Source organism: Triticum dicoccoides, chromosome 7A (genome assembly GCF_002162155.2).
Source record: "Triticum dicoccoides isolate Atlit2015 ecotype Zavitan chromosome 7A, WEW_v2.0, whole genome shotgun sequence".
Lineage (NCBI taxonomy): Eukaryota > Viridiplantae > Streptophyta > Magnoliopsida > Poales > Poaceae > Triticum > Triticum dicoccoides.
This window is the reverse complement of record NC_041392.1, coordinates 314,829,163-314,837,304: the sequence shown is the minus strand read 5'-3', so window position 1 is coordinate 314,837,304 and position 8,142 is coordinate 314,829,163. Positions and strand designations below refer to the sequence as shown.

The following is an 8,142-nucleotide window of genomic DNA, read 5'->3' as shown; positions in this document are numbered from 1 at the left end:
AGCAAACTATAAGATACCTGTAGTTCAAATTTGACTCGTTTCTTGCCGAATTGGTTGTTTCTCAAAATACCTAGAAAGATCGGAAATGCAATCAAATTGATGATCGTCGATGAAAGGTGGTCTAACTTAAGTGAAAATTTTAGTGATGCCATTTTGCAAAATATTTTTGATAGCTGCCTCACAAACCTCCCTTGTTTTTAACACTAAGAAGAGTAATTTTTAATCGCTCATTTTCGAACCAATCAGGACGCAGCACACGGATCACCCCACTGTATTCGATCTGAGCCGTCCGCCTCCTACTGATCCAGCGTCTCTCCCTTCCTCCCTCGACCCCCTCTTTCCCGAGAAACCCTAGGTCAAGCGCTACCACCTCCCTCTCCCCGATCCAGACCCCTCCCGCGCCGCCCCTCTCCCTGATCCAGATCCGTCCTCCTCCGATGCCCTCCCCTCCGCTCCATCCTCCCCTTGGACAAGATCCGGCGCGCACGTCCCACACATCGACTGCGCCCTCCCACCCACAGATCGCTGCCGCCACCCACCGTCCCATCTGACCTCGTGCCCTCGGCGGCGTCCAAGATCTGGTCGACGGTGATCCAGGCCGACCCGCGCACCACCATCCTGCTCGAGGAGTTCAGCTTCTCCAACCAGGGCATGCTGGAGCTCAACATCACCGGCATCGCCATCAACCCCCTCGCCTCATTCGGACCTCGACCTCTCCCAGTTCGGCGCGCGCGTCCTCCAGCGCCTCCTGCGACCGTTTCCTGTCACTAGGATTTCACCCGGCGTGGTCCAGCGACTCAGGTGCGTCCCTCCACTCCATCTCCTCCTCCTCACAACCCTCCCTCACTTCCTCACCTCGTGTTCTCCCCCTCCAGATCCAGGATGCCGTCCTCGATCAAGCACCGGGACACCATGGGCGCAACACAGGGGACGACAAGAGCTCCACCGCTGGTGGCTCTCCGCCCCCAAACGACATGGCGGCCTCGCTACTCCTCCGTGCTGCGCGACGCCGAGACCTCGCCTCGCCGCTCGCCATCACCATCGTAAGCGGTCTGCGTCTCGTGATCCTTTCCTTTCCTTTCCTGCTAGGATTTGTTGTATTGGATCCGGGGGTTCTCTTCTCTGCCGGATTATGCATGTCCCGTACGGATGTCTCGAGCGAGGGTTTGCAATTGCAACTTCGTGGTTAGCAACTTCATGATTTGCAAACTGCTTAATTAGGTTCCTGCAACTACCGGTTCGTAGTGTGACTGCAGGGTTTCCATTTCGCCTACTAGTATGCCTCTGAAAAAAGCTGTTAGTCTGTCTCCTACAGTAGAATCATGGCTCTGCATATACTACGGCCTTAGAGGTTACTCTTTTTATGCATGTAGTATGGAGTTCTGTTTGTTTCATACGTAGAGTACTGTGCCTTCCATCATGTGCCATATCTTCTACTAGCTTAGCTGAAGAAGAAGAAGAATAGAGGGCTTTGTTCATAAGAAGGAAAATGGTGCAAGAATATATGCATGTTTTTGTAGAAATTCAGTGCGTGTTGCTTCAGCTTAACTTGTCATTGATTCTCTGTGCTTCCACAACACTCTTAATAGTTCGTTACCAAATGAACACCAACTAAAAAATTCAGAGTTGTCTGCAAATCTGCATGTTTGTGATGTCTTGTCTACTCACGGGGCTGAACATTTGGTGAATGCCCTGCTGATGATGCTGATGAGCATGATTCAGATACTGTCAGTCACAACCTGCAAACTCTGTATGTATGAATCCCGTAGTTTGATTTGCTAGTTCTTAACTTTCTTCAACTTGTGAATTCTTAAATGCTAGTAATACCAATTGGGTTTTGCAATCACATACATGATGGATGGCTCATTCGAGTGCCTACCTGAACACACTTTTAATTTTTGAGGAGAATACCTGAACACACTTTTACTACTTCAGAAAAAAGGAAAAAAAACTGATACCACTGTACCATCATCATGCATCTACCTAACTGAGCACGCTTTGACTTCCAAATCTCTTTTTTTTGAAAAAGAGAGCGACCTCTCCAATTTCCATGATCCTTTAGGTCGAGAGGTTTCCCGTGAAGTTGGAATTGCAGATGCTTTCACCTATTTCCTTATTTTTGTGAATGGACAGAGTGATCTATATTTTTTCTTCCTCATGCAGGATGTCGTCAAGCCCTCGCGCGGCTGATGGGCATAGGCTGGTCCATGCACGCTGGTGATGGCGGCTCACCAAGGTTGTCATCATCGCTTGCACGCACGAGGCACCCGACGACCTCCTCCATCGCCAACCATGAGGACCGGGCACGAGCTGCAGTATAGGTCTCGTACACCAGGTATGCCATCTCCCGTCCTTCATTTTCCTTACTTCCTTCCTGTCAAGTTAAGTGCTTGCTGGTGTGTTTGTTAATTCAGTAAGCTAGGGGCTGTCATCCATTAAATTCAGAGAAACCCCTGTCGACTCATCCACCTGAACCCGGTCGATTCCGCTCTGTAATGTCTGCGTAGCATCAGCTCTGCACCTGCTCTGTTAGTTCCATCGCATACTGCCTAGGTTGACTTCTTTGTAGTGCTTAGCCCTGTCAAGGGAATCAGGCCGCTGTTGTGTACGGACCTGTAATCTCTGTGAAATACTAGAGGAAATAGGTTGGTTTTGTCAGTAACACCTGCTTTGGAGTGTGCAGAAATTGCTATGTTCGTCTGATTTGTTCGTTTGTATTTCCATATACGAGTTCAGTTCGGCAGGGGAATGTTCAAATATCATGTTGGTTTAGTGTTCAGATTGGTATATTTCTAGATTATCCCCCCACCCAGCAGAAATTTATACAGTTATTAGGGTGTCATTTTTATCTGAAATTCTTTATATCACTTCTTTGTTCTACGGAATGGATGCAAATAGGATGCGGCGTCATTAATTTACCGTTTGTTGTGAAGATAAGCACATAAAACCTTCCAAACGTGTAAAAACCTTCAAAGTTTCATCACTGTTTCCTCCTATATTATTTTGTTACAAATGTTATCTGCTTATCTTGTATGCTCCATCCTGATCATAATTTGCTGACTAACAATGGCCTGTGGCGGCTGGGCATTAGAAACACAAGCTGTCTGTATGTAATCTAACTTGCACAATTTGTGTGTGTGTGGCATGCAGGGAGGTGGTGATCAGGTGAACAACATATCCCTGGAAGACCTCATGTGCGTAGTGGGAGCCGGAGAAGGAGGGCTGATTGCAAACCGCGACATCTTCATGTACAGGTTAGGTCCCGGTGTCCTCCTTCTTCCTCCGTTGATTAGCTTATGTCCGTGATATTGTTTGGGTCTGTGGCACACTTCCTGCATTTAGGTCTCCCTGGCAAAGGCAATCTGCAGCACACTTCTGGCTCACGTAGTATCATGCTTGGATCTGTGCACAAATTCACAAGTTTGGATGCATCATAGAACTTGTGGTGATGTTGTTTAGATTGCAGCAAGCAAGAATTATGCTGTCATTCTCTTGCACTTTGCTATGCAACTCTTGTTTACCTTAAATGCAACTATTCGTGCACTTGTTAAATGCCATTATTTGTGTTGTTTGCTTCCTTTGCATGCATGGTTATACAGTTTGGTGCCCCCATGGCCTGAAATACATTGAATTGTGGGCCTCTGCTTGATATCTTGTTGCTTATGGTTTTGTTTCGGGGTTTCTTAATGTACTCGTGCTTAATAGACTGCACCACAGAGGTCACCCTCATATGGATAATGAATCATTATCCTTTTTCTTGTATACTTGAGATGTTCCTAACGAATAATTTACTGGACAAACAATCTTGTTTGCGGTAAGAATTCTAGCATGCCAAAATCTATTGTCTATGTATGCTTCAGTTAATATGGACCCGAATGTCAAGGGCTAGCCAACCTGCTTAGCTAGATTAACATAACAGAAACACTACATAACCAGCCAACTCGTGTTTGCATTGCTGCGACATCAGCTAGCTAGATGTGATTTCCTAAGGGCTAGTCAACACATTTTACAGCATTCTGTGTTGTAGCCAAACACTTGCTCTGTATTCTGAATACTCTAAAAAACTCAGTTAAACTAAAACCATGGTATTGCGTACCTGCCAACTAAATTACCGCAATTTTTAATACTTTGTTTTATTTGATACTTTGCTGTTAGATTTACTTTATTTTGTTCCTAAACATTTTGTTCTACAATGTGCAGATGCTAGCCTTTCATTCAGGACAAAAAAGTTGGATGAAGCATAGTTTTACCTCATTGAGCTAGTTCTGGGAGTAACGAAGTCCTTGTAACAGAACTTGTATGTGTGCTAGTTCTAGGAGCTACTTCATTGGAATAATGCCGATCCTTTTTGTTTGTTATATGATGTAGCAGAACTTGTAGGGCTCCTGTGATAGACTCATGTTATAGACTTGGGCTGATACACTTGGGCTGTATGTGTGTTATCTAATTGTAAACTTGATGTTGATCACATTTTTATGTATGTTATATGATGTAGCAGATTGCTTCGTGCTGTTATTTGAAATATTGTGTCTGTTTTCTGTATTTGCATATTGAAATGTGAAAGAACATGACCTTGACAGTGGGGTCCCACAAACTAGAACGTCACATTTGGGACCCACTTACCAGAATTTGACAATTGGCATGCATTAAAAAAAGAGAAACAAAGGGTACGGCCCAAAAATAAAATGCTATAATGTTGGGCTAGGCCCATGAAATCGACCAAAAATTGACACGAAAAAAATGTAGAAAGGCTGAATTAATGGGCTCGGCCCATATAAAACGCCGAATCGGACCGGGCTGAATCTTGTGCCACATCAGCTTGCGACACTGGATGCCTACGTGGCCTGGGGAGGTTGCTAGTGACCAAAACAAAACAATAGGCATATTTTGGTCGTAAACATCCACGGCCTTCTCACAGAGAAGGTCGTTAATTTCAGTTTACGACCGCCAGCTTTTGACCTTCTGTTTTTGGTCAAAAAAGGTCGCAAATGAAAAACAATGACCTTTCAGTGACCAATAGTCAAGGTCACAAGTTGACATATTTGTTGTAGTGATGAAGTATCCATGTAGTGTTGTGTCGTTCGGATGGGGGGGTGCGACGACTGGGGAAGAAACCGGCCATGGGAGTCACAACCCATGGAACTCCAGTGAGGCATGGCTGTGAGCTTTGCCGGGAGATGGCGAGGCTGCGAGGCGGGGGCGGCGGCGGCCGTTAGTGGACTTGCCCACGCGCTCGAGTTGAACTGAACTGCAACACAGAGGCCAGCGCCAGCCAGGCTCCTCTGACTCTGCTCCGGCATGAAGGAGCACAGGGAGAGGAACTTGGACGCACACCAGTGGGGCACTTGGACTGCTGAACCAGTGGCCGGAGCAATGTCTTGTGGCAGCCAGAGGCGGTAGCCAAACTACGACGCGCGGGGCCGGAGGCAGCAGATACGCTTGGGACGGCCAAAGGTGCTTGCTCGATCACGTTGATAGGGAAGAACGTAGGGTCAGGGGGAGATCAAATCGTAGGGGCGAGGGGGGCGGCCACCGGGATTTGAGGCACGGAGTAGCGCCCGGGTTGCAGGTGGTGACGCGCAGAGACGAGATCCATCTCACGGCACCGCACAGGAGTTACTGGCGATGCCCGGCATTGTAGGGGCGGCGGCCACGTGAGTTGTCGGCGATGCCCGGGGTTGCAGGGGCGGCAGCGCCTGAGGTGGGTGAGGTGGGAGGTGACTCCCGAGGTGGGTGAGGTGGGCAGCGGTGCGGAGTCGGCCGGCGGTGGAGGCGCGGGGTCGGCCGGTGGCGAAGGCGTGTAGGGTGGGTGGTGGGTGTGGGAATCGGCAGATGGGAGGATTAGGATGCTGGTGTGGATGTTTTTTCCACCGCGGGTTCTGGAGTTCAGGAGGACCTCCATCGCCCTATATAGGCCTGATGTGATCCAAATAACTATTCTAATCCCGTGATTAGAAGTGTTGTCCTATATATATATATATATATATATATATATATCTTCATGGGCCGACCAGAGTCTCAGGAGCTACTATCTATATACAGGCATATTTTTTCATATGGAAAGTGGCTAAAGACATTACATCGCATACCTCGAAGCCTGTTAGTAGGCTCGTAAAAGCTTCATTCAGCCCGCTTTTAGCGGACTGAATCTTCTCAGCCATTGTACCCATCAAGGTATGGTGCTTCTCCAAAATGTACGCACTGCAATTCATCCCTCAGCATCATCTCCGGCGAAAAATCCCCTAATGAGGAGGATTGTTGAGGGAGATCGTGGGCCGGAGTGAAACACATGATTTAATATCATTGTCACAATTCATAAAGGGGCGGATGTATGTAAAGCGTCATCAGGTACTTACAATTCGGCAAGGGGCTTGGTCTGAGGGCGAGGCTTGGGGATAACCTCGTCATCCGAAAGGGATAACTTTCCCCTCTTAGGCGCCCTCGCCTCCGGGTCTGCGGAGACCGCCCTATTTTTCCCCTTGAGAGGAGGGTTATCTTCTTCCTCCTCCTCCTTGTCCTCATTTTCGTCTCCCTCGTGAGAGAAGGGAGCCTTGGTCCCTCCGGACATAGCGTCCAAGGTACCTTCGTGGTGGAGGCCACTTTCGGCCTCCATGTTCTTCTTCTTCTTGTCCTTCTTTACCGGCACCTGGTATGGCGCCGGACCAGCATCCTCATTAGGAGAGGATCGCCTAAGCCTTCGAGAAGGGGGGCTGGACACCTGATCTGCTCCGCCTTTTTTGTCCAGACCTGTTTAAAGGGTGGAATAGTTAGTGTATCCCCTTGGATTAACAAGCCAAGCTATAGGTGGTAGCTTAGCCCTTACCGTTGGGCCGGATGGTTGCAGTTGTTGGCGTTCTGGGAACGGGGATCCCCAGACTTGCCTGCCTGCGGCCCACAGCGTGGCACCACCAGTGGCCCTGTATGACCCATCTTCACCAGAAAACACTCAAGAACCTCACGAGGGGCCAAGCCTTGCGAGGCGGACGACACAAGACCTCCTCGGGGGCGGCCTCACTAGGCTAGCTCGCGAGGGGCGGAGAGATCAAGGCGAGGGGCACCTTGCGAGGTTCCTATGACGCAAGCCATGATGACCAAGGCCAGGCGGGCGCCATCGCACGTAGTGTCCTCGTTTCCTCTTTGGTGCTAAAGGGGTAGGCACAGGCGCAGGCGAGGAGTCTTGAGGCATCAGGCAAAGGTTTCCATATCGATGCAACAAGACCAAGACCAGGAGGATGACAGGACGGAGATCACAGTGGAGCCCAGGACGGCGTCACCACCAGAGCCTTTGGCAGGTGAAGACCACCTTTTGTCAGGATAACTTGTACTAGTTGTCTCCCTTCAAATTTGGCTGTTGTTGGATCCCTTCCCGCCTACATTTGGGAAGAGGACCAGGGCCTCTATAAATAGGACTAGCCACCATAGTAGGAGGCAACTCATCTTGGATCGGATCCATTCCATCCTCAACCACACAAGCTCATCGAGCCCAAGAACACCTCTCCTCAGGAGGTTGTTCTTCCCTTGTACTTGTTCATCCTCAGCCCAAGAGGCTATCCACCACAACACACTGGAGTAGGGTATTACGCCCGAACCAGTATAAATCATGTGTCCTTTGTTCTTCGGGTTCGGTGAGTTAGGTTCTGAGATCGTTGCGAGAGCGTGAGCTGGGGGGAAAGATCTTCGTGTGCACCCCAGTGTCCGAACCTCAAGGGTTTTGCCGAAACCCGAAATCCGACATTTGGCGTGCCAGGTAGGGGTGCACTGAAGCTTTCCTTCTGTCGATCCATGTTCTGTGACTCCACCACGTCCATGTCAGACGCTTGCCGAGCTCGCGCTGAGAGCCGAACCGCCCTGCCCGCTCACGTCGCCCAGACGGTGCCCGTTGGCGGACCTCCTCGCCGGCTCATCATCGCACGCTCATCTCGCGCCCACGGACGCACAGGCCGCGTTGCTCATGGCACGCGAGCTCCTGTGCTATGGCCCAGTCAACAACCACTATGAGGACTGGCTGGACCGCATCGCCGAGCTCGTCAGCACCACTAGGGGCTCTCCTGCACCATCCCTCTCGCTGCCTCGCCTGCCTCCAGCCACATGAGAAGTAGCTCACGAGGCACCTCCGTGCTACCTCTTGAGCATGTGTTGGTT

The 8,142-nt window shown here is 49.6% G+C and overlaps 1 long non-coding RNA gene across 1 annotated transcript; it reads left to right on the top strand.

Moving 5' to 3' along the window:
* The first annotated feature begins 402 nt into the window (after nt 1-402).
* LOC119329105 lies at nt 403-2,287 on the top strand. The gene is made up of 3 exons (XR_005159290.1): nt 403-801; nt 876-1,043; nt 2,164-2,287. It is a non-coding gene; the product is annotated as an uncharacterized LOC119329105 (long non-coding RNA).
* The last annotated feature ends 5,855 nt before the right edge of the window (nt 2,288-8,142 follow it).